This window comes from Equus asinus, chromosome 20 (assembly GCF_041296235.1).
Source record: "Equus asinus isolate D_3611 breed Donkey chromosome 20, EquAss-T2T_v2, whole genome shotgun sequence".
In the NCBI taxonomy this organism is placed as follows: domain Eukaryota; kingdom Metazoa; phylum Chordata; class Mammalia; order Perissodactyla; family Equidae; genus Equus; species Equus asinus.
Window position 1 is genome coordinate 61198048 of NC_091809.1, and position 26710 is coordinate 61224757.

The 26710-nt window shown below is 38.5% G+C and overlaps 1 protein-coding gene across 2 annotated transcripts in view; it reads right to left on the reverse strand.

The window, feature by feature from the left end:
- The window catches only part of ARHGAP42 (Rho GTPase activating protein 42), a 261928-nt gene that overhangs the window by 70843 nt on the left and 164375 nt on the right, over positions 1 to 26710 (reverse strand). The window lies entirely within an intron of this gene.

Sequence of the window (26710 nt, forward strand, 5' to 3'; positions counted from 1 at the left end):
GAAGAGATGTTGATCTACTAAGTCTGGGTGAGGACCAAGAAAAAAATGTCTTTTCTAGGCTTTTTGGTGATTCAGAGAAGTTAACACATAACCAGTTTAGAGAGCCACTTGCACAGACTCCTTGCAAGGAATCATATTTCCCAGCCACAAACAGATATTTCAAACAACTCATTCTTGACGGGGAGGAAAGTAGACTTTTAAATGCTGGTAGCTTGAAATAATGAAATAAGACAATTCAAAGTCAAATCAAAAGGATTAGCAACATCTGTATTATACACTTGGAACATAACTCTAATAGCTGGCCTTTGCTTGCCCTTAAAATGATGTGTTTTTTGTGGGAGTAGCTGTAAAGAGGCTGGCATTTTATGTCGGGAGGGGGGTCATTTTACCTTTTACCCTATGGAATGCTTCTGTAGAAAAGCAAACGGAATATAATCCTAAAGGAAATAGGACTTGCCTGGGCATATAATCTTCTCCAACTATAAATGTTATCCACCAGGTACGTTTTTTCCATTTATGAGTCCATATGAAATAAACACTAGGTAACCACACTCATAAATTTCATTGGCCAAAGAAATACTATTCCTTGCTTTTATTTCAGTGTTTCTGGAACTGCAATCTCTGGACCATTTGAATCAGAATCAAGTATTTTTAAGCCTATTCAAAATGCAGATTCCTATTTCCCCCATCCAGAGATTCAGGCATTGTTATTTTTTAAAAGCTCTATGATTACTATCCATAATGCTTTGCTTCATTATTTGCAGAAGCACTTTGAAAGAGGTTACTGAAAAATAATGGATGATGGATGGATGGATGGATGGATGGATGGAAGGATGGATGAGGGGAGGGGAGTGCAGGAGAAAGGGAGAAGAAGAGGAATCAGGGAGAAGACAGGAAGGCCCCTGGTCTGTCTTCTCCATTATTCTGAAGTTGTCAGATCCAGGTTAATCTATCCAGGTAATTCTATTTTGATCTACTGTAACTCTGAACTTTTTCTCTCCTCAATTATACTTCCAGGAACCCCTCAGGATCCAGTTCCATATATGGAACTTTAGAAAGTTAACTGGTAAAACTGTCCTGAATGGGAAGAGCAAGTAGGGTTCTGCTTTAAGAGTTCAAGTCACTTTTAGACAATTTAAGAAGTATCGTTATGTTTATACTTAATAAAAGTAACAAACCTGTAAATGAGGGGGGGAAAAGTCAAAATCCTAAAAGGATTTTTTTAATCTAAGGAGAAAATGTGGTCCTACTAGGAGAAACATAATTGGAAAATAAAGAATACAATTCCCATCCAAAAGGGGTTCATTGAGGAACTCACATAACAAAATGTGGAGCAGTAGACCCAAAAGGAAGCAGAGAAGCCCAAGGTTTAGGATGGAGGAGCTGGTCCTCTCCACTGCTGGAACAGATACCTAGGTGAATATTTCATCTTTTCATCAGTGGATATTACTCTTTAATCTGGCATTTCCTGCCCACAACTGACATGCCCAATCTACTTTCCAAAAGTCTCTCTCACTAGCCCCTTGGTAGCTCCTGTTCTTGCTCCTTTCTTTTTTCCATTCAAACCATCTCTCCTCCAACACAAATGTTCATTTCTTCCAATTTCCACATATTCAAATTTTATCTGCTTTTAGCAACCAGCTCAAATAGACCTCATCCACAAGTCTCCTCCAGCAACTCTCTCTCCCTTTTGAATGTCCTACAGCTTTGGGTTTCTTATGGTGTTCATGGTCTACATTGTAGCAGAGACATTTATATATAAACCCTATCCTCTTTAAAACAATACTTGAGAGCGTGCTTAATAAACATTTAATCAACCAGTGAAATTCATCTTCTCATAATAACACTGGGTATCATAGTCCCTCACAGACATTCCTTTTGTTCAAAAAAACCAATATCCATTGTAAAAGGGACAATTCTGCACAAATAGCCTTAACTCAAACTCAATGATACATGAATGTTGGGGGCAACCAGCTGCACTACAGTATAGTACACAAAACTGACTCACTTTCATCTTTCGATAGGGGGCTGAAAATTTCTCACTGCGCATTAAAGAAGAAACTAGTTGAAGGAGAAGAGAACACAGCTGTGGTGACTACACTTGTCTCTTTGTTTTCAGTCAGTGTTTGACGGCATTTTGGGAACTGTTAATTCAATGCCAACACATCAGCATTCCTGGCAACACAAAAGTCATTCCCAGAAGCACTTCCTGGACTCTTATTCAAACTCTGGCCCTTCACACCATTAGGCCAGCAAAAAAGATATACTCAAAGGCTCCAATGATGTAGACAACAAAAACATACTCAGTTCTAGCATAAAATTAAAGAGCTGAGTTAAAAGAGGAGGCTACATGAAGGACAAGTGTAATCTCGGGAAGCATGTTCTGGAAAACAAAGAGCACTTCTCCTTGCAACTCACATCTCCCCAAAAAGCCATGGGTTACTGCTCAGGTCAGCCAAGTCCTACTTGGACAGAGTAACTTAACACCATACAGCTACCTCTTATCTCATGGTACTTGTTGTGGAAATCAAGCTAAGAATTTCTCTGAAACCAGTGCTGCAGAGGGAAGGGAAAAACAATCACAAATCTTTGCTAAATGCTGTGCATGATCACTGTCTTCTTATTGTCATGGCATGATTCAAAAAAAACGAGACTACATTATAATGGTATGTTTTCTGTAAATCCATAGTAAGTGTATTTAACTAGGTAATCATTTAAAATGAAGCCACATATATATATGTATATATGTGTGATATGTGTCTGTCTGTGTGTGTGTGTGTATATATATATATATATATATATATATAAATAACAAAATATTTTAAAACAGATCATCAAATATGGCAAATTAGTCCCTGGACCCAATTATAGCTGGCGAAAGTATAAGATAAATTCTGGGTCTGGAATCAATTTGTTTTCCAAACTACAGTGCATTTACTCTGAGCACAACGATATTATCACTTAACTTCTAAAATTAGCAAATGTGGTCATGCCACAGCTTTATTTTACAAACTGAAGTGAGGGGTGGGAGGAAATCACTACAGCAAAAGCTTCAAGTGTCAATTTTGCTTTTAAAGTTGTTCTACCTGACAAGAAAATTGTCAAATATTTATAAAAACTGTAGGTCTACATTATCTTTTACCATACAAAAAAATTAGCTCAAAAGGGATCAAAGACATGAAGGTAAGACCTGATGCCATAAAACTCCTAGAGGAAAATATAGGCAGTACACTCTTTGATATCAGTCTTAGAAGGATCTTTTCAAATACCATGTCTACTATGGACAAGGGAAACAAAAGAAAAAAATAAACAAGTGGGACTAAATCAGACTAAAGAGCTTCTGCAAGGCAAAGGAAACCAGGATCAAAATTAAAAGACAACCCATCAACTGGGAGAAAATATTTGCAAATCATATATCCAACAAGGGGTTAATCTCCATAATACAGAAAGAACTCATATAACTAAACAACAAAAAAAACAAACAACCTGATCAAAAAATGGGCAGAAGATCTGAACAGACATTTTTCCAAAGAAGATAACCAGATGGCCAATAGGCACATGAAAAGATGTTTAACATTACTAATCATGAGGGAAATGCAAATCAAAACTACACTAAGATATCACCTTACACGTGTTAGAATTGCTATAAACACCAAGACAAAAAATAACAAATGTTGGAGAGGATGTAGAGAAAAGGGAACTTTCACACACTGCTGGTAGGAATACAAACTGGTGCAGCCACTATGGAAAACAGTATGGAGATTTCTCAAAAAGTTAAAAATAGAAATATCATACGAGCCAGCTATCCCACTACTGGGTTTTATCCAAAGACCTTGAATCAACAATTCAAAGAGATTTATGCACTCCTGTGTTCACTACAGCATTATTCACAATAGCCAAGATGTGGGAGTAACCCAAGTGCCCATCAACTGATGAATGGGTAAAGAAGATCTCGTGTATATATATATGTATATACACACAATGGAATACCACTCAGCCATTAAAAAAAAAAGACAAAGTTGTCCCATTCGCAACATGGATGGACCTTGAGGGGATTATGTTAAGCAAAATAAGCCAGACAGAGAAGGACAAACACTGGATGATTTCACTCATATATGAAAGATAAACAAACACAGAGACAAACAGAGATTTAGTGGTTACCAGAGGGAAGGGGGTTAGAAGGTGGGTATATGGGGTGAAGGGGTGCATTTATATGGTGACTGGCAAAAAATAATGCACAAGTGAAATTTCACAATGTTACAAACTATTACAACTTCAATAAAACAAAACAAAACAAAACTGTAGGTCTGTTATGTAGATAAAAAATATTTTAGATAGATAAAAAATATAAAATTGGACACAACTGTTAAAAACAAGCCCAAACCAATGCCTTCCACTGACCACAAGAGGCTATCAAAGATGAATAGACTCTACCACAATATCTAGAAAATCATAAATAGAAATCTCAAAATGTTGCCTGATTCTTTTCTATAAAAGACTACTGCAAAGTTTTGTTTAAACAATTATTTTAGCAACCTTTATTTTAATGTTACCATGCTACAAATTTTTTAAAAAATAAATGAACAGAAAAAATATTTTCTATATTTCTTTAAAGAAATGAAGCACATATTTAAGATTTATGCATCAGGTTTTAAGACAATCTCAATGTTGTAATCGCTACACAGGATATTGCAAAATTTCCCATTCAACTATTTATGTCATCGTGTTAGTAGAACCATTAGCTAAATAAGTACTATCTGCATATTTTGAAAAATTCTTCAAGTAAATGCATAGTAGTAGAGATAGGAATCTGAAGTGTAATAATAAATATCAATAGCTAAATTTCTATTTCAAAAACATGTAGAATTCTGATAAACTGGCACTGTGTTAGACAATGAGAGAATGAGATATAGCCCTGACTACCAAACTCAGCTAGATGTCTTCCTCTTCTGAAGGTGGGATTTACTCACTGTTTAGAATGGCTACCCAGGGTGACATCACCATGTGGGTCTCAAAATAGTCAGATGCTAAGATATTCCAACCACATGCCGCCGAGTAGGAGTTTCCTGAGGCCCAAGAGAGTCCTGGTATCCAGGAACTCAAGTTGTTGAGGATCTGAGTATAGCTTATACCGCAACATTCCTTCTGTGGGTGACTGCACTCAACCATTCCTAATCTCCCCAACCCTTTCCCCACCTTTCCCCTCCTCCTCAATCTGCCCAAACACAGACATTCCAAAAGGGCTCCTTCCTGGGTAGCCGAGAGTATAATTCACCACCTCTCCCCCATTCCCAATTACCTCACCACTACCACCACCCGGTGATCAGATTCCTAAGAACCAAAGGTTTCATATTTGCCTTTATGAGAAACTCCTACAAACTACACCAACAGAAAAACAAACAGATAAATATATGTGAAGGATATGAAGGAATAAGACACAGAAGAGGGTAATAAGCATAGGAAGAGTTTTTCAAACTCATTTAATAACAAGAGAAGAGCAAATTAAAATGTTGAGATATCACATTATATCTATCAGATATTGTCAAGAGTTAGAAAGTTGAACAACACTATATGTTGAGTGCATTTGGAGATACAGGAACACTTATACACAACTGGTGGCATTGTAGAGGGATGAAGCCTTTCTAAAGAGAAATGTTGCACTATAAGTGGCATATATGTGTGGGCTAAGAACCAGCTTCTGGGTGTACATCCCAACAAGATCTCACAGAAAAGTCCATAAGGAAACAGAATGAGGATATGCATCTGTGGGAACAGGAAGATAGCCAGGGTATTCACTAGTAGACATAAAATGAATGAGATGCATACCGTGGAGTGCTATGCAGAAGCTAGAAGGAAATATTACATGTGGATGGATCTTAAAACAATTCTGAGTAACGAACACAAAATAGACAAATAATAAAATCATTTATGTAAATTAGAAAGCATACAAAATGATACTAATTTACAGGAACATAAGACAAATCCATACTCATAAGAATTAAACCTTAAACTCATAAGAACGGTTGCTATGTAAGGAGGAAAATGCACATGAGGTATGAGTAAATGAATGAAATAAGACAGGGCTGTGAACTAAAAAAGAAAACAGATGAAAAAAGATAAGAAAATTACAAGATCAATCATGAAGGCCAACATCTAACTAATAGAACTACTAAAAGACAGAAAATATAGAGAGGGAATTATCTAAAAAATAATACATGAAAATTTCCTGAACTGATAAAAAAAAAAGGTTTCCATGTTAAAATGGTACAATATGGGGGCTGGCCCAGTGGTGTAGTGGTTAAATTCGCATGCTCTGCTTCAGTGGCCTAGGGTTTGCCGGCTTGGATCCGGGGTGCAGACCTATGCACTGCTCATCAAGGCACTTTGTGGCAAGCATCCCACATATAAAACAGATGAAGATGGGCATGGACATTAGCTCAGGGTCAATCTTTCTCAGCAAAAAGAGGAGGAATAGTGGGAGATGTTAGCTCAGGGCTAAATTCCCTCAAAAAAAAAAGGTACAATATGTACAAATCATAATAAATGAGAAAATATCCACAAAATATATCATTATAAAATATTACAAAACCATGAATAAAGATAAAAACCTAAAAATACGGTCAAATAAAAATCATCAGAAATCAAAACAATAATGGATCCACAATATCACAGGAAGTTATAAAACAAAAGTGCAGTGGCTTCAAAATTCTGAGGAATAATTAATCTCAATCTAGATTGTGGTTTTTTTTTTTTTTGCTTTTTGGTGAGGAAGATTGGCCCTGAGCTAACATCTGTTGCCAATCTTCTTCTTTTTTTTTTTTCTCCCCAAAGCCCCAGTTCATAGTTGTATATCCTAGATGTAAGTCATTCCAGTTCCTCTATGTGAGAAGCCACTACAGCAAAGCTTGGTAAGCGGTATGCAGGTCTGCATCCAGGATCCAAACCAGCAAACCCTGGGCTGCCAAAGTGGAGCACACAAACTTAACTACTCAGCCAGGGGCACCCCCCCCCCAACCTAGATTTCTATATCCAGTCAAACTGTCAATGTAGAATAAAGGCAGAATAAAAACATTTGCAAACATACAGGGTCTGAAAAATTTTACCATTTATGTATGGTTTCTCAGGAAGATACTGAGGGATGTGCTCCACTAAAATGAAGAAATAAACCAAAAAAGACATGAGACTGAGGAAAACAACAGTTCAAAGAGGCAAAGGGAATTCCCCAAATAATGTAATATGAACTTCCATGAAAACAGACAGACTAATAAGCCTATGAACTTTAAAGCAACCACTTATGATGAGAGTTCTAAGAGGAATGTCTGTAAAAAAATAAAATGGAGAAGATATCTGATGCATTTGAACATATTAAGATATGTTTTGTAATTACATCTATGCATTTGGGAATAGAGAATTTTACGTAAATTTTAAAAGTAAAGCAATTATTAACTCTAGGAAAAACAAACATGCAAGAAAGGAAATGCAATCATAGAAACTAGTATGGCTTATCTACAAACAATAACTACATTATTACGTAAAGCTTGACCACTGGTTTTTTAAAATGTGACTTATATATTTGGAGGATGGCAGGAGGGGAAATACATATGGAGGAGTAATGGTTGTGGGCTGTACAAGTGCTACATATTCATGATCCATAATAAGCAAGTTAACGTAACAAAGCCTAAAGTTGAAGAAAGAAAGAAATACAAGAGTGAGTATTCTATTTAGGAAAATGGAAATCAAAGTGAAACAATAGCTTAAAGAATTACATGTGGCTGCCTTTGGGGAGCAGAACTTTGGAACAGAGAGACAGAGTTTATAAAGCCTCGTATATTATTGCATTTTTACAAACTGTGCTCGTCTTCAGTAAAAATTAAATTCATTCCAAAAATGGGAGAGGAAAAGAAGAAATAACTTAGATGAGATCTATAGAGAGAAAGAAATACAAATGTTGGAAGGGTACTAGGAAGGGAATAGAAATTAGAATTGAAGGAAGAGAAAGTTTTCTAGGAGGGAAGAGAAAGTTTTCTAGGGGTATGCTGACAACAGGCTCACAAATTAGTTTTTCATGAATTCATTCATTAATCTGAGCCTTTATTAAATGCCCCTTTTGTGACTGGTACTGCTGCTCTGGCTGAGCAAGGCTGAGGGGAAAACTGAAAGAAGAAAATCACCTTTCTCAAGTGGCTACAAAGTAGTTCGCATAACAGATCTCCACACACAGACCCCAGAAGGTAAGAACTATCATCCTCATTTCACAAACATGAAGACATTATCAGAGACAAAAAGTAATGCGAATAAGATCAGACACTTTATAGTGAATAGAGTAGATAACCAAAATCAATGGTCTAATTCCAAAGCCCATGCTATTTGCACAATAAAATGCAGCATGAAAATTAAGACTGCAGCACTTCATTTTAACTCACCTCCCCTTAAAAAAAGGGTGGGGAGTTGGGGGCAAGGGAGATAAACAGAGTAGAGGGGACATCTGGTCTCTGGTGCAGCATGAACAGAGCTTAGTCACTGCTCTGTCCTAACAAAAAGTAAAACCTGAACAACCTGAAAAATTAACAAGTCTTCTTACATCCATCAGAGTAAGGAGGTCACAGGGCAAACCACTGCTCCAAACATCAGAGTCAGCCAGGCAGATAGAGAGAATCATAATTTAACAGAGCACAAATCTTGGGAAACTCACTGGATAGGAAAACCTGAACTGTAATTGGAGAACTGCCAGAGGCTCAGTACACACAGTCAGAAAGGGAGAAACTCCAGGGGGGCAGGGGTAAACAGGGCCCCCCACAGTTTTGTTTGTTTTACCTCCAGGAGCTCTACTAGGTTCTCACAATGAAGGTAGAGAAAAATACCCTCCTGCTTCCCCAGGGGCTAGGGAGAAAAGTAACCATTTTGAGGAGAAACCATTCTACCAGTGCCTCCCTATTAGGGTTTTATCAGAGCCTAAGAGACCTGGAGGAAGGGAAATATCGAACTCCAGCCCCCTCTAGCTATCCTGTCCTGCATAATGGGGGGATAGGGGAGAGACAGAAGCATTCATGAAGGTCGCAGTCCAAGGGCACAGGCTCACCAAAAGACAGATCTAATCACAGGACTATAAAATACTTTCCCTCCCTGACATGTCACCACCATATTACAGTTGTCCCTCAGTATCTGTGGGGCATTGGTTCCAGGACCCCCAATGAATACCAAAATCTGCAGATGCTCAAGTCCCATATATAAAATGGTGTAGTATTTGCATATAACGTATTCACATCCTCCTATATACTTTATATCATCTCTAGATTACTTATAATACCTAATATGGTGTAAATGCTATGTAAACACAGTCAGGCAGCACATAATGATGTTTTGGTCAACACACCACATATACAAGGTTCCATAAGATTAATATCACATAGCCTAGGTGTGTAGTAGGCTATACCGTCTAGGTTCGTGTAATTACATTCTACAAGGTTCGCACAACAACAAAATTTACTAACAATACATTTCTCAGAACGTATGCCCATTATTAAGTGATACATCACTGTAGTTGTTATATTGTATTGTTTAGGAAATAATGACAAGGAAAAAAGTCTGTAAATGTTCAGATGCAATCAATGTAGGCCTTTCAGTCTGTGGTTGGTTGAACCCATAGATGCGAAACCCTTAGATATGAAGGGCCAACTGTACTACTGACAGCAATTCATTTTACCAAGGACATGATGCCCGGCTATCAAGAAAAAGTTACAAGCTATAACTAAAAGGCAAAATAGGGTTTTTTGTGGTGTTTTAAAGTTAATTAATTTACTTATTTATTTTTTTGAGGAAGATTAGCCCTGAGCTAATATCTGCTGCCAATCCTCCTCTCTTTGCTGAGGAAGCCTGGCCCTGAGCTAACATCCGTGCCCATCTTCCTCCACTTTATATGTGGGACGCCTGCCACAGCATGGCTTGCTAAGCGGTGCCATGTCTGCACCCGGGATCCAAACCAGCGAACCCCAGCCCGCTGAAGTGGAACGTGCGAACATAACCACTGTGCCACCAGGTTGGCCCCAAAATAGGGTTTAAAGAGGTAAAACAAGCAGTCAGAAATGAATGGAAGATTGGAATTATCAGACCAGATTTTTTTTAATTATAATTAATATGATATGGAATCCAAAGGAAAAAGTAGACAATATGCAAGAACAGATGGATAATGTAAGCAGAAAGATGGAAATTCTAAGAAAGAATCAAAAAGAAACGCTTGAGATCAAAAACACTGTCAAAGTAATGAAGAACGTCTTCATGGGCTCATTAGTAAACTGGACATGGCTGAGGAAAGAATCTCTGAGCTTGAATACTTATCAATAGAAACGTCTAAAACTGAAAAGCAAAGACTGAAAAAGAGAACATAGTATCCAAGAATTGTGGGACAACTACAAAAGGTGTAATATACCAGGAGGAGAAGAAAGAGAAAGGAAGAGAAGAAATAACAAATTTCTGAAGCAATAATGATTGATAATTTCCCCAAATTAATGTCAGACACCAAACCACAGATCCAGAAAGTTCAGAATCAAGCAGATTAAGTGTCAAAAAAATGACACCTAGACATATCATATTCAAACTGCAGAAAATCAAAGATAAAGAACAAAAAATCCCAAAAGTAACCAGAGGAAAAAAACACCTTACTTCTATAGAAGCAAAGCTAAAAATTTAAGCCAACTTCTCCTTAGAAGCTATGCAAGCAAAAAGAGTGGAATGAAATATTTAAAGTGTAAGGGGAAAATCCCAATAATCTAGATTTCTATACCCTAAGAAATTATCCTTCAAAAGTCAAAGTAAAACAAAGCCTTTCTCAGACAAACAAAAATTGAGGGAATTGGTTGTCAGTAGATCCGTCTTGTAAGAAATGTTTAAAGAAGTTCTTCAGGGAGAAGGAAAATGACATAGTCAGAAACGCAGATCTACATAAAGAGAGAACATCAAAAAAGGAATAAGTGAAGGTAAAATAAAGACATTTTTCTCATTCTTAATGGATTCTCATTCTAACAGATAAAAGTTTGTTTAAAATAATAGCAACAATATTTTTGATTCTGTATGCTTATGTACATATGTATGCTTACATATAAGTGAAATGAAAGACAGCAATGGTATATGGGATGGGAGGAATTAGGAGTATTTTGTTATGATAAATAAGGTATTTGCACTACCTGTGAAGCAGTATAGCATTACTTGAAAGTGGATTTGGATGAGTTGTAAGTGTATATTGCAAACTCTAGGGTAACTACCAAAAAAAGTTTTTAAAAAATATAATTTATATGCTTAGGAGAGAAAATGGAATCATAGAAAATACACAATTAAAACCACGAAAGACAGAAAAAGAGTGGAAGACAGAAACAGGAACAATGAATACGGGCAACAAATAGAAAAAACAATAACAAATGTGGTAGACATTAATCCAAGCATTTCAAAAAACATTTTGAGTATCAACAGTCTAAATATAACGATTAAAATACAGAGACTGCCAGATTAGATCAAAAAAACAAGACGCAACTATATGTTGTCTATAAGAAATCAATTTTACACTTAAAGATACATATACATTAAAAGAAAAAGAACAGCAAAAGATATACCCTGCTAACACTAATCAAAAGGGAGCAGGAGTAGCAATATTAATTTGAGACAAAGCAGACTTTAAAGCAAAGAAAAGTATCAGAGATAAGAGGGGCATTACACAATTATAAAGAGGTCACTTCTTCAAGACATAACAATCCTTAATGTGTATATGTCTAACAACATAGCATCAAAATATGTGAGGCAAAAACTAATAGAATTGCAAGGAGAAATAGATGAATCCACCATCATAGTTGGAGACTTCAACACTCATCTATTCAAAATAGATCCAGCAGGCAGAAATCAGTGAGACCACAGGAACTCAACAGCACCATCAATCAACTGGATATAAGGGACATCTACAGACTACTTCACTCAACAACAGACTACACACTCTTCTCAAGGTCACATGGAACATTCACCAAGATAGACTACATTCTGTGCCATAAAACACACTTTTTTTAAAAGAATAGAAATCATACAATGCCTGTTCTCAGACCTCACTGGAATTAAACTAGAAATCAACGACACAAGATAGTTGGAAAAAAAATCACGTAGAGATTAAACAACACACTTCTAAATGACACATGGGTCAAGGAAGAAATCTCAAGAGAGATTTAAAAATATTTTAAAATAAATAAAAATAAATTTATAATCTATATATATTTTATATATAATTTATAAAAATAAATCTATAATATAAAAATAAATTTATTGAAATTTGTGGGATGTAGCAAAAGCAGTGCTTAGAGGATAATTTATCGCATTGAAAAAACAGTAAAGGAAACAAATGGATGAAATGGGGACAAAGGGAAGAAAGGTAATGAAAGACAGGAGAAGTAAGAAGCAGAGGAGGTACTTATAAAGCTACTTTAGACCTTGGGAGAGACAGAGAATGTTGTTGAAAGTTTTTGATGGTTTTCAATTGTCAATCCTCTCTTGGACTGTCAGAAGACAAGGAAGACTGGAATCAGGAGGGTGGACAGTGTCTGGAGTGGCTATAATCTTATGGGCTCTGGCGTGACATCATGGATAAAACTAAGGTTACACAACTCTGCATACCAGGCAGGATGTTGGGAAAATTACCCTGGGTGAATTTAGGGATTTCCGAGTTACAGACATATCTTGGAGATCTTGTGGGTTCAGTTCCAGACCACTGCAATAAAGCAAATACTGCAGTAAAACGAGTCACACAAATTTTTTGGTTTTCCAGTGCATATAAAAGTTATGTTTACACTACACTACAGCCCATTAAGTGTGTGATAGCATTATGTCTAAATAAACAACATACATACCTTAATTTAAAAATACTTTATTGCCAAAAAATGCTAACCCTCATCGGAGCCTCCAGTGAGTCATAATCTTTTTGCCAGTGGAGGGTCTTTCTTCAATGTTGATGGCTGCTGACTGATCAAGCTGATGGCAATTTCTTAAAACAAGATAATGAAACTTGCCACAACAATTGACTCTTCCTTTCACAAACGATTTCTCTGTAGCATGCAACGCTGTTTGATAGCATTTTACCCATAGAACTGCTTTCAAAATTGGAATTGATCTTCTGTCGCTACTTTATCAACTAAGTTTACATAATATTCTAAATCCTTCGTTGTTTTTAACAATCTTCACAGCACCTACACCAGGAGGAGATTCCATCTCAAAACACTACTTTCTTTACTCATCCACAAGAAACAAATCCTCATCCATTAAAATTTTATCATGAGATTGCAGCAATTCAGCACATCTTCATGCTCCACTTCTAATTCTAGTTCTCTTACTATTTCCACCATATTTGCTGTTACTTTTTCCACTGAAGTCTTGAATTCCTCAAAGTTATCCATGAGGGTTGGAATCAACTTCTTCCAAACTCCTATTAATGTTGATATTTTGACCTCTTCCCATGATTCACAAATGTTCTTAATGGCACCTAGACTGATGAATCCTTTTCAGGTTTTCAATTTACTTTGCCCAGATCCATCAGAGGAATCACTATTCATGGCAGCTATAACCTTAGAAAATGTATTTCTTAAATAGTAAGACTTGAAAGTCAAAATTACGCCTTGATCAATGGGCTGCAGAATGGATGTTGTATTAGCAGGCATGAAAACAACATTAATCTCATTGTACATTTCCATCAGAGATCTTGGGTAACCAGGTGCATTGTCAATGAGCAGTCATATTTTGAAAGGGATCTTTGTTTCTGAGCAGTAGGTCTCAATAGTGGGCTTAAAATATTTAGCAAACTATGTTGTAAACAGATGTGCTATCATCCAGGCGTTGTTGTTCCATTTATAGAGCACAGGCAGAGTAGACTTAGCATAATTCTTAAGGGTCCTAGGATTTTCAAAACGGTGCTCTGATGGTCTAGTGGTTAACATTCAGCGCTCTCATCGTCATGGCCCAGGTTCGTTTCCCACTCAAGGAACCACACTACCCATCTGTAGGTTGTCATACGCTGGTGGGCTGTGTGTTGCTGTGATGCTGACAAAGCTATGCCACTGATATTTCAAATACCAGCAGAGTCACCTATGGTGGACAGGTTTCAGTGAGCATTGCCTGTTATAGTGCCAGAAAGTGAGAAGATGGTGCACAAAAGACTGGGCAGGCTTCCCCTCTGCTGTATACACAGCATCGCTAGGAGTCAAAATTGACTCGACAGCACTAAAAACAAGTGAGCATTGGCTTCAACTTAAAGTCACCAGCCACATTAGCCCCTAACAAGAGAGTTAGCCTGTCCTTTGAAAGCAGGCAATGACTTCTCTCTAGCTATGGATGTCCTAGACGGTGGCATCTTCTTCCAATAAGGCTCTTTCATCTACACTGAAATCTGTTGCTCAGTGTGGCCCCCTTCATTAATTCTCTCAGCTAGATCTTCTGGAGAACTTGCTGCAGCTTCTACATCAGCACTTGCTGCCTCACCTGCACTTCTATGTTATAAAGACGGTTTCTTTCCTTAAACCTCATGAACCACCCTCTGCTAGCTTCCAACTTCTCTTCCGCAGCTCCCTCACCTCCCTCAGCCTTCAGAGAATTGAAGAGAGTTAGGGCCTTGTTCTGGATTAGGCTTTGGCTTAAGGGGATGTTGTGGCTGGTTTGATCTGCTCGGACCACTAAAACCTTCTCCATATCAGCAATAAGGCTGTTTGGCTTTCTTATCATTTGTGTGTTCACTGGAGTAGCACTTTTAATTTCCTTCAAGAACTTTTCCTTTGCATTCACAACATGGCTAACTGGTGCAAGAGGCCCAGCTTTCAGCCTATCACAGCTTTCCACGTGCCTTCCTCACTAAGCTTAATCATCTCTAGCTTTTGATTAAAGTGAGAGACATGCCACTCTTCCTCTTACTTGAACACTTAGAGGCCATTGGAGGGTTATTAATTGGCCTAATTTCAGTATTGTGTCTTGGAATAGAGAGGTCTGAGGAGAGGAAGAGAGGCAGGGGGACGGCTGGTCGGTGGATCAGTTAGAACACATGTAACATTTATCAATTAAATTTGCCATCGTATATGGGCGCGGTTCACGGTGCCCCCAAAAATTACAACAGCAACATCAAAGATCACTGATCACAGATCACCATAACAAATATAATAATGAAAATGTTTGAAAAATTGCAACAATTACCAAAATGTGACACAGAGACACAAAGTGAGCAAATGCTATTGGAAAAATGGTACTGAAAGACTTGATCGGTGTAGGGTTGCCACAAACCTTCAACTTTTAAAAACTGCAACCTCTGCAAAGGACAGGAAAACAAGGTATGCCTGTAAAGGTAACCCGAAGCTTTTCTTCATGCCCAGCATTCAAATTTCTCTATTTTTCTTGGATGACAGAGGACTTGGACAAAGAAAGAAAAATCTCAGTCACAAAATTCAAAAAGCACTGATAATACAGAAAGAAGAACAAACCCAGAGAGACAAAAGCCAGACTCTGACAAAGACTGCTTATTGGAAGTGCCATAGCTGAAACAGAGAGGGGTTTTTCCTTAACTCCTAGAGTGAAAGCCATAGCAAGTGGAAATTAATTTTATATATTATGTTAATACAATACTTTTTTAGTCCAAAATTCCTAGAAAGAAGAGCCTGAGGCAAAGCTTGTCTACTATAGCTTGCATACAATCCTTGGAGAGCAAGAGTGAGGGAAAAAGGGAAGAGAGACAGGAAAGAAGGAAGGAAAACCCAAGTGTTTACTACCGAACTCACCACAGAAACTAAAGGAAAAACAGCAGTTTCTCACACAATACGGCACATCTCCAGGCAGGTTTTACAAAACCAACACAGTGCAGGACATTTTAATTGGGTAAGCAAGGAGGAAGCAAGATTTACTTGCCAGTTCCCTCCCATAACTGGTCAAAATTCACTCCATGGGACAGAAACTCTCCTTCACTTCAGATTGTCATCTGGCCCCTCCAGCAGCTGTGGGAGAGGTCAGAGGACAAGGCCCGCCATGTTATTCCATCAAGAGATCAGACAAGATGGGAGGAGCTGATGAGCCACTGAGCCTTGTGCACCAGAGCAGCTGCAACTCCCACTGCTGCAGGGTGACAGGAGCAGAGCTGGAACCAGGCCCTGACCATGCATCAGGGACAAGAGGCGACAATCCTAGGCCAGGGTTATCTACTGAGCAAGCCCTAAGGGCCTGGGAAGGGTATAAACCAGCCCCAATACCAATATAGACACTCCTGAGATATGGATACAAGATTTTATCTTTATTGACCATACTATCTTTATGATTTTATGATAATGAAAATCTAACATTTTCAAGGGATTTGCAGGCTCATTCACAACCTTGTTCTTTTGAGCTGATTTTGTATACTTAGCTATCATGGGGCTTTCAGGAAGATCATGCTCATAGATAGGAAAGAAATAATGTATTATCATGACTCCCATGTCATACAGGGGGAAAATGAGGTTCACGGAAATTAACTATAGGTCACTCAACCAGCAAAAGCCTGGAGTCTAGACTAAAACACAAGGCCTTTCTCAACAACAGCTTAAATAGTACAACTGCTTAGTTTCAACATTTTAAAGGAAAATGATCCCCACCACACAAAGGGCTGAAGTGTCTTGGTCAATGTCACAGAGTTAGCCGTGAACCAAAGCTAGGAACAGCACTCTTCTGAGTATCAGCTCATGGAATTCTTTATTTCTACTGCTTTTATCAAAAGCCCCTTTTGACAGAACTCTATCCCTTTTCCACAGTAATAGAACCTGTAAATTGTAGCAGGACATACAGCTGCCAAGAATAAAGAATAAATTTCTCAAACTCCTAGCAAAGAGATGTGTCCATGTGGCTAAGTTTTAGTCAATGAATATGAGCAGAAGCGTTGAGGGGCAGCTTCCAGAAGCCTTCCAAAAACACCTGGTACTCTTCCTCCTTCAACCTTTCCTCCCACAAGGGGAAGAACATGGTCTGAACTTGTACTGCAGAACGCCCTCTCTGCTCACTTCCTCTGCCCGTCTTTCCTTGACTTTTGACCTTAGGTTAATCTCTTTTTTTCCCTTTAACATATATATATATATATATATATATATATATAAAACACAAATTTGCCATTTTCACCTTTTTTGTGTATGTGTATGAGGAAGATTGGCCCTGAGCTAACTTCTGCTGCCAATCTTCCTCTTTTTTTTTTTTCTTTCCGCCCCAAAGCCCCAGTACATAGCTCTATATCCCAGTTGTAAGGCATTCCAGTTCTTCTATGTGGGATACCGCCACGGCATGGCTTGACAAGCAGTGTGTAGGTCTGCAGTCAGGATCCGAACCTGGTGAACCCCGGGCTGCCAAAGCAGAGTGTGCAAACCCAACCACTGAGCCACAGGGCCAGTCCCAGTTAATCTCTTAAAGAAAGAGTTGCACTTTTGTGAGAATAGGTCCAGGACAAAAGTTGTTACTGCAGGTATTTCTGTCTAAAGTCTAATTTCCACAACTGGATTGAAGGGCTACCCCAGATAAAGATGAGAGAGAAGGAGAGAGAGAGTCAGAAAGAGAGACATTGACTTTGATTGATTTACTCAGCCCAACATGTCAAAATGCAGAGGTTGAGAAATCCGGGACTAGACTATAAGCTAAGAAGGTACTTCCTGCATAAAAAAGGCTTGATGTGTAACCACTGAAGGAATGAATTACAATTGGCCAATTCTGTAAACACGGTCAAATGGTCATAACTATCCTCTGGATTTTATCACTACTTGTACAGTCATGTGTTGCTTAACGACAGGGATACATTCTGAGAAACGCATTATTAGGAAATTTCGTCATTGTGCAAACATCATAGAGTGTACTTATACAAACCTAGATGGTATATACTACTACACACCTAGGCTACATAGTACTAATATTATGAGACCGCCATCATACGTGTGGTCCGTCATTGACTGAAACATCACTAAGTGGCGTTTACCTTGGACGTTACTCTGGGGCCCTGGTCATATTATCTGTCATAAAAGAGAGGTGGACTCAATGACTTCAGCTTAAACATTCCGGAAGCAAGTAGAGTATAAGAAGGAGTAGATTACTTAAAAGTGCAAAGATGGTTATTTTGCTGGCATTGCTCTAAATAAGCTTTTCCTAGGTACACCCACCATAAGAAATACCTCGGAGGGATGGCTGCTGGGGGTGTGGCCCCGTGAGCTAGCAAACAACCCCTGATACAAGAAGATAAATATCAACAGTTAGGAAGGTGGGAATTATAAGAAATATCTACAGTTTCAGTTAGTACTATCTTAGCTGCTCCTCTGTCTTATTTAGTCTGGGGTTTTAGACTCCAGCAAAAAAATCCCTTCCTCAAAATTTCACACTAACCAGTAAGAACAATGGAAAGCTTAAAGGAAGGGGAGAAAGCACTAAAGGCTGCTGGCATTGAAAATCGTCATCTTGGTAGTTAAATGGGGCAGCTGGGTGGCATTGCCGTCACTTGGCTATGTTCAAGTCATATGACTTAAGCCACAAACTTAAGAACAAATCTCAATTTTCATTCACAAAAATACACTTTTTTAAAATTTTACTCTACCCTGCTATTTTCAGCATTCAGTGTGGTTTGTGCCTAAAGTTTAAATAGCCACATATCGGTGTTGCTTTATAATCAAAAAGTCTCTTTGTTATACCATGTAAACATGATGACAACACTTGTGAAATGTAGTCTGTGTAGTCTAGAGTCACTATCTTGCCCCTTGTGAAATTACCAAAGTTACCATTCCTACACCTCACTGAAGTCTAGACTATGTTTATAATTATGCCAACTAAGCAAGGGCTGGTCACTCCTAACCCACTAAACTGAAATACCCAGAAGAACTATCTGGCAGAATACATTTAGACACTTCTTCAGAATGTAAGCATAGAAGCGTGGATGACTGAAAAATCTCTGTTATTTTCACTGGAATACAATTGTTCTAAAATTCAAAATCCTCACTCTCAAATAATACTTAATTCTTTCTTAGATTATCAAAGAACACTAGAGAAAAATAAAATAGACTTCAGTTAGTAAAATGTGGGCTTAACTCATAGGCATGGAGAGATTCACCATTTCTCAAGACATAGTTAACAAATGTTTTTAATGGGGGCTGGCCCAGTGGCGCAGCGGTTAAGTTTGCACATTCCACTTCTTGGCGGCCCGAGGTTCGCTGGTCCAGATCCCGGATGCGGACATGGCCGGCACCGCTTGGCAAAAGCCATGCTGTGGTAGGTGTCCCAGGTATAAAGTAGAGGAAGATGGACGTGGATGTTAGCTCAGGGCCAGTCTTACTCAGCAAAAAGAGAAGGATTGGCAGTAGTTAGCTCAGGGCTAATCTTCCTCCAAAAAAAACCAAAAGATTATAAATGTTTTTAATGATGATCTTAATCCAATTGAGACTTAAAACAATCAAGTTGTGAAAACGAACAATGGAGAGAAACTAAAATAAATTTTCCCATCAGGGGATACACTGCTTGACTTAAGAAATAGGGTTATTCTTTACTAGGAAATTTACCAAATAGAATTAGCAAAAATAATTCTTAAAACCTTAGTTCTGTGGTCACAAAAAAAATTTAAAAGTAATTATTACAATAATATTATTCTTTCTCCCAACTATTAACACACCAATCAATATAAATAATTAGGCACTGCAATTTTCATAGATTTAAATAAAACTCCAAAGACACTGATTTCTCAAAGGAAATTAAATTCTATACTAAAGGATATATTAATTTTCTTTCAGTTAATTAAATTAAAAGAGTAGCCAGCTGGGCTGTTTGTCAATTATTTGTGATTCTAAGTTTTTCCTTACCTTAATTCTTATTTATGGCCTTTTGGTCATTCACTGTTGTCTTTTCAAATAAGTGAGAAGGAAAGTTTTAGCCCAACTTAATCTATTTTGTGTATTATTGCCAATACTCTTAAAGTTAATCAGAAAGTTCATTTCCATGCAAAGGCTAAGAATAGAGTTTATCTATTTGTTTTTTCATATAGTCCAAATGCTCTCTCTGCATATCATAAAGTCCAACTTGAACCACAGGCTAGGAACATCTGAGTAAAATTAATTTACAAGAAGAAAAGGTTAGATTTAAAACCTTGAGACTCAAAAGCCCTAATTCAATCCCATAAAGACACACACAAACACACACTCATAAATATTTCTCTAAAGAGTAGCATTGGTTGAAAAAGGATTCCGTCATTTCTCATCAAATGATCCCTCAACTCTCCATGGAAATCATGTTATCTGAACGCTCGTGGCATGCTGATGAACACATGATGAGCACTAGGTGGGAAATCCAAGGTGAAGGAAATAACTTACAAATTCTTTCAGTTGCTGGTAAAATCCAAGCATGTCACCTGGTGGTCACCTGTTCTCCATCTCCAGTAGAGAAAATAGCAGAAGCAAATGGACTAAATCTGTGATATTTAGGTTAGCCATAGGGAAGAATTTATAGGCTACTTAGGATATCTGACTGGGCTGGTAGACATGAGGTAATAACAATGAACAACGTGACCAAGAAGACCAGGGGCCTTCTTCCTGAGAGCTCGGTCACAGGGTATATACGGAAAACCAGAAATAAAATGTGCTTTTGTTTGAAGGGCAGACAGAAATCAATGGCTAACAAGACAGTACTTCGGAATTATGGTGACTGACTAGAAATCTGACATTTTAGGACTTTTCTAGAAGCAGCTATAAGGCCTTCTTCATGAATGTCATTTTCTTCTTCATTTGGTTCTAGACAGGTATCACATATAATCAGTTCCATTCATATTTATATAGATGGCTTCTTTTTATCATACTGTCTAAACACAGTATGTCTAAACACAGTATGTCTAAACACAATACTGTCTAAACACAGGCCTAACAAACCAGATTTTACACTGTGAATTAGAGATAAGGCTACAGCACCACTTTTTGAGAACTTGAATCAATCAGTATAATAGAACTAATTAATTAGCAAATAGAATATTCAAGAAGCAGACTGCTATTGGTTATAATTTCATATAGATCAGGAGCTACCAGTCAAAGTATGTTTTGAGAACAACAGATTATTCCCAGGCCTATTCCCAGCCTGCCCCAACAGTGCCAGTTCTAAAATACATAAGGTGAAAGGCATATCTTTCAGATACGTTTGTTACAACTTGTCCAGTTGCACACATGTTACACATGGCTTTTGGTTCAGAGTATTTTACTATATATTTTTTTTTCTTTAGTGCTTTTCTCTGGGGATGATCTAAGAAAGGCTACACTTCCCCCCAAACACTGATTTATGCATTCAATGAATGCTGAGCACTCAGGACACTAAGGCACGGACATGAACAAGCCATACTGCCTATGTTCGAGGCCCTCATAGTCCAGTGGGGCAAAGAGACAAAACAAAACATAAACACAATAAAATGTATTAGTCAGACAAAGGTGAGCAGCACATGATCAATGTAAATCAAGACATGAGCCAGGACCAAAAATTATTGAGTACTTCCATACGCAAAAAGGCAATTTGGGAGACAAATGATGGTTGCCAAAGAAGCACATTTCTGAACATCCTGAAAAGCCATAGACCCCAGACCATATACTTTATGTTTACACCATTCAGAGATTTTTACTCAGAGGGAGCCTGAGGGACAGAGAAAGACCAGATTTATTTTAAGGGCGATTTCTCCGGTAGTAAAACGAAGGAAACACTTGAGAGGGGAAGTACAGGCAAGAAATAACCGGGGCCTGAGTTAAGAAAATACAGGAATAAGTACAAAGATGAGGATTCAAGAAATCTTTCATGGTTTCGTGACTGTAAGACATGAGGGGCAAAAAAAAAAGGTGGGGCAGGGGCCAGCTCGGTGGTGCAACGGTTAAGTTCACACGTTCTGCTTAGGCGGCCTGGGGTTCGCTGGTTCGGATCCCAGGTGCGGACATGGCACCGCTTGGCAAGCCATGCTGTGGTAGGTGTCCCACATAGAAAGTAAAGGAAGATGGGTTCGGATATTAGCTCAGGGCCCGTCCTCCTCAGGAAAAAGAGGAGGATTGGCGGCAGATGTTAGCTCAGGGCTAATCTTCCTCAACAACAACAACAAAAGACATGAGGGGCGACAGCAGGTGAGGATGACGAAGCTACAAAAAACAGGAACATTGTTATGGTTATTCTATGAACTAAGATAGAGAAACCTGTCATTCTTTCAGACTCCTCCATTTCCCTAAACAGCCACATCCATAGGTCCTACCTACGATTTTTGCCTCCAAAACATATTTCAAAATCTTCACTTTTATATTTCAAAATCACTGTAGTAATTTAGGGATTTGATGTCTCCTAGCTAAACTAATTTAATTAACAGCTACTTGGTCTTCCTGAAGGTGTCATTCCTTCTCCCTACTCGTTATCCCTATTTTAGTTAGAATAATTAATCTGAAATACCATTCTTACTATCATGTTCTCCTACATAAATGGTTTCCCAAAGCTACAGAAGGAAGTCCATGCCTCTTAGCAAAGCATAAGAGGCCTTCGGTAATGCAGCACTTCCGTATCTCTTTGGTCTCATCTCCAACACTTCCAACTTCCTATGTTATGCTCTAGCAATACCAACGTACCTGAAGTTCTTCCTACGTACCATTACAATCTCCTGCCTGCTTTGCCTATGCTCTTTGTTCTGCCAGGAAGACTCTTCTTCCCCTCGCTAACTCTCTCTCACCCACCAAGACTCACCTCAGGCATCACCTTTTCAGAGACTGAACTTCCACATTAGATCAAGTGCCCGTGTGTGTCCCCCAAGCACTTGGTACCTATGTATACCTCTAACTCAGCCCTTATCATGACACATAAACCATCTGTCTCTATTTCACCCATCAACAGTTTCTGACTTTCAGTTATTCCCTATGACTTACTCATCTTCGTAGCTCCAAGTCTAAGAAAAATGTCTACCTGCCATGAAGAAGGTTAATAAATATCTTTAGACCTAATGATCTGAAGACGATACATAAATACGAGCAACTGAGGGTGAGGAGGAGGAGAGACAAAGAGAGGAAAGTATAAAGAACTTGCTATGGGCTACACAGACTTTTGTTTCTGATTCTTCTGTGAATAAAAGTCCTATGAAACATTTGCTGGGAACTAAATTAAAGCCATATTTTTGGTAATGCTTCCTTTTTCAGAGGTTTAGAGTTGTGATACTGAGATTTATAATAAGAAATATATATTTGGTTTTCCTCCCCATTTGTTTAGGTACAAAGTTCCTAAAACCCTTGGAATTTCCTAAGTGATAAGAATTATAAATATATCTAGATATTCATAACAAACCCCTTTGAACCACACCTGAGTTTATGTTAACAAGGTGACTTTTGCAAAGTCCCTAAGGATGAGGCTAGTTGCCAGTGGAGCTACCCATGTGATTAGAGGTTGGAAATTTCAGTCCCACCCCCTCTATCCCCACTCCTACCTCTAGGGAGGGGAGAGCGGCTAGAGATGGAGTTCAATCACCAATGGCCAATGATTTAATCAATCATGCAATGAAGCCCCCATAAAACCCCACAAGGATGGGGTTTGCAGAACTTCTGGGTTAATGAACACGTGGAGGTGCTGGGAGAGCGTGGAAGCTCTGCACCTCCTTCCCACATATTTGCCCTATGCGTCCCTTCCATCTGGTTGTTCCTGAGTTATATCCTTTTGTAATTAACCAGTAATCTAGTAAGTAAAATGTTATCTCTGAGTTCTCTGAGCTGCTCTAGCAAATTAAACCAAATAAGGAGGTTGTGGAAACCCTGGATCTATAGCTAGTCAGTCAGAAGCATAGGTGACAATATGGACTTCCGATTAGCATCTGAAGGAGGGTGGCATGGGGCACAGGAATACAAGACTGAACCCTTAACCTGAAGGACCTGATGCTATTCTTCAGAGAGTGTCAGAATTGATTGCTTGGCGGTGCGGAAAAAATACACATATCACAAGAGGGCTATCTCTTCTCATCTGTCTCACATGCCTCAGAGGAATCAGCCACCTGATTCATCCAGAAAATAACCTAAAGGCCAGGAACTATGTGTGGAAAAGGGAGAGCATCTCACCACGCGTCTATCCTGTTTGCCTTGAGATGCTGAGCTCCCTCTCATTGTCAACTAAAACATCCCCTTGGAGAGAACCTCTGTGATATGACGAATGGCTGTGAAACAGCTGCAGCCCCCCCCAAGACTTGGAGCTCCTCCTCAAAAAACACAGTGCCTTCCATCCATCCCCAGAACACTTCTAGATACTTGATTCTTTTAGCTAGTATCCTGGACCACAGAGAATCCCATTCTTCAGCCATGAGGTTTATGTGAGAATAAAATCTACCTAAAATTAATAAGCTATGAGTCCTTGCCACAGGCACAGAGCACAGGTTAGTTCAAGCAACATTTTAATCAAATTTTTATTTTAAAAACACTGGTCTGCTTCATTTAGAAAATAATATATTGCTTAAAAATAGTAAGTTATGGGGCCGGCCCCCTGGCCGAGTGGTTAAGTTCTTGTGCTCCGCTGCAGCGGCCCAGAGTTTCGCCAGTTTGGATCCTGGGCGCAGACATGGCACCGCTCGTCAGGCCACGTGGAGGTGGCATCCCACATGCCACAACTAGAAGGACCTGCAACTAAGATATACAACTATGTACCAAGGGGATTTGGGGAGATAAAGCAGGAAAAAAAAAAAATCATCCCTTCATTTAATAAAAAAAAATAGTAAGTTATATCTACACCATATAACGTAATGGATTATGAGCACCACCTTTAGTGATAGTCATATAGTCTGATTCCAAATCCTGATGCCAGCACTTAGCATCTATGGAATCCTTAACAGGTTCTTTTATTTCTGAGTTTTCCTCATCTGTATGACAGAAATAACAACAGTGCTACCTAATGAAGTCCTTAAAAGGACTAAATCTCTTGTAAATCACTTAGTATTGTTCTTAGCACATAATAAATACTCAATCCCCCCAGAATTTAAAGGATAATATATTCAACCACCACAGCGATTCATTAAATATTTACTGAACACTTACTACTCCCTCTAATAGCGCTACTTAAGACTTTCATTTCAAAGACGTTATCTTTAAGTAGAGGAGAGAATATAGAAAATAAATATCCATGTTGCAAAGTAGAAATTACTATAGTAAGTGACATAAGAGAAATTTTGATAAAGCGCTTTGAAATTCAGAGGTTAAGAGACTAGCTTTTGCTTTGGTGAGACGAAGTATTATTAGGAAAAAAAAATGTGAAAACACCACACCCAACAGATTCTAAAACATTCTAACAATAAGGGCATGTTGGAACCACACCACCACCACCATCGTGATCGTCACCAGTGTGATTTTTGCCAGCACCCTTCTGCATGGCAGGGAGAATGTACTCTTGTTGTCTCTACAGTGTTACACGTTCTTCAAGAACCAGACTAAAGCCCTCTTCCTCTATAAAGAGAATTACAATCTGTTACTTCTATGATTCTAAAAGGTGCATTACCTGGAATAAGTTATTTTAAGCCTTTTTATGATAAAAACAGGAAATTGGCTCCTTTTGGTCAATACAATCATTCTAAATGTCATGAAATGAATGCCAACTTACTTTTCTCCACATCCGCTTAAAATATATCTCAGTAACTGACCAAAGAATTTTAGAGCTGGGGGGAAAAAGAATATACACATACTCACCAACACATACTCATCCCCCACTTTGTTTTAGATCAACTATTCCACTCTTTCCCATGCAATGCTTTATAAAATTCCACTTTGCTCTGAAACAAAATTTTAAATTCTCAATTTGAAGGCACTTTACAAGGAACAAAAGTATCATTTAGTGACAAGCAGTTTGTTCAGGCCCTAGGGATACATGTCAAGCTCAATTATGGAATAGTACCAAAAATGGAATGGCTGTTTTTCATGGCAGTTAAAGACACTGAAGCTCTAAATGATGTTTAAGGAATTAAGCTCCATGGCCAAATGGACCTTTTTATCTGAAATGCTCACATATCTCTTTGCATTTACCCTTTTCACTGTGAGGAAGGTTCTACTACTCTGCAAACAGCTTTGAAAAAAACCAACAACACAATTTTTAAATAAAATACAGAGCTTGAGAGGATAACAAAGAGCATTCTATAAACCACTTTGCTTCCAGATGGCTTCTCCAGAAACCAGGATTGGATAGAGAGAGATGTAGAAGATATGATGTGGGGAGGCCTAGGCCCACTCAGTGGGGCACTCTGGAGCTAGAATTATCATCTGTTAGAATCGTCCTGTGGTGAGCTTAAAAAGCTGCATCTTTTTACGCCTACCCCTATCAACCACTGGATGTGGGCTGCCTGAATCCCAGCTGGCCCCAGGAGGGAGGAGCAAGCTCAGAGGGAGCTGACAGCTGCAGGCTGTCTGCTGCCCACGGCCCTCCTATAGCACGGGCAGCAAGTCCTCCCCTGAAGGGGGCTCTGGGTAGTGCATCTCTGTGTCCATCACTTAATTTCACACAATGCTATTGCATCAAAGCTCGCATCTTGGTCAGATGAAGGTTTCAAATGAAAAAGTTAAGATTACCATTTAAGAAACGTAGCAAATTTTGAGCTAGAAAGGCCCAGAGAAATGATCTAACTTCCTCATTTCAAAAGGTAGAAAATAAAGATAAAAGTATTCAGGGAGTTTGGAGCCAGATTAGGAGAGGAATCTGGTATCTGATGGGATAAATA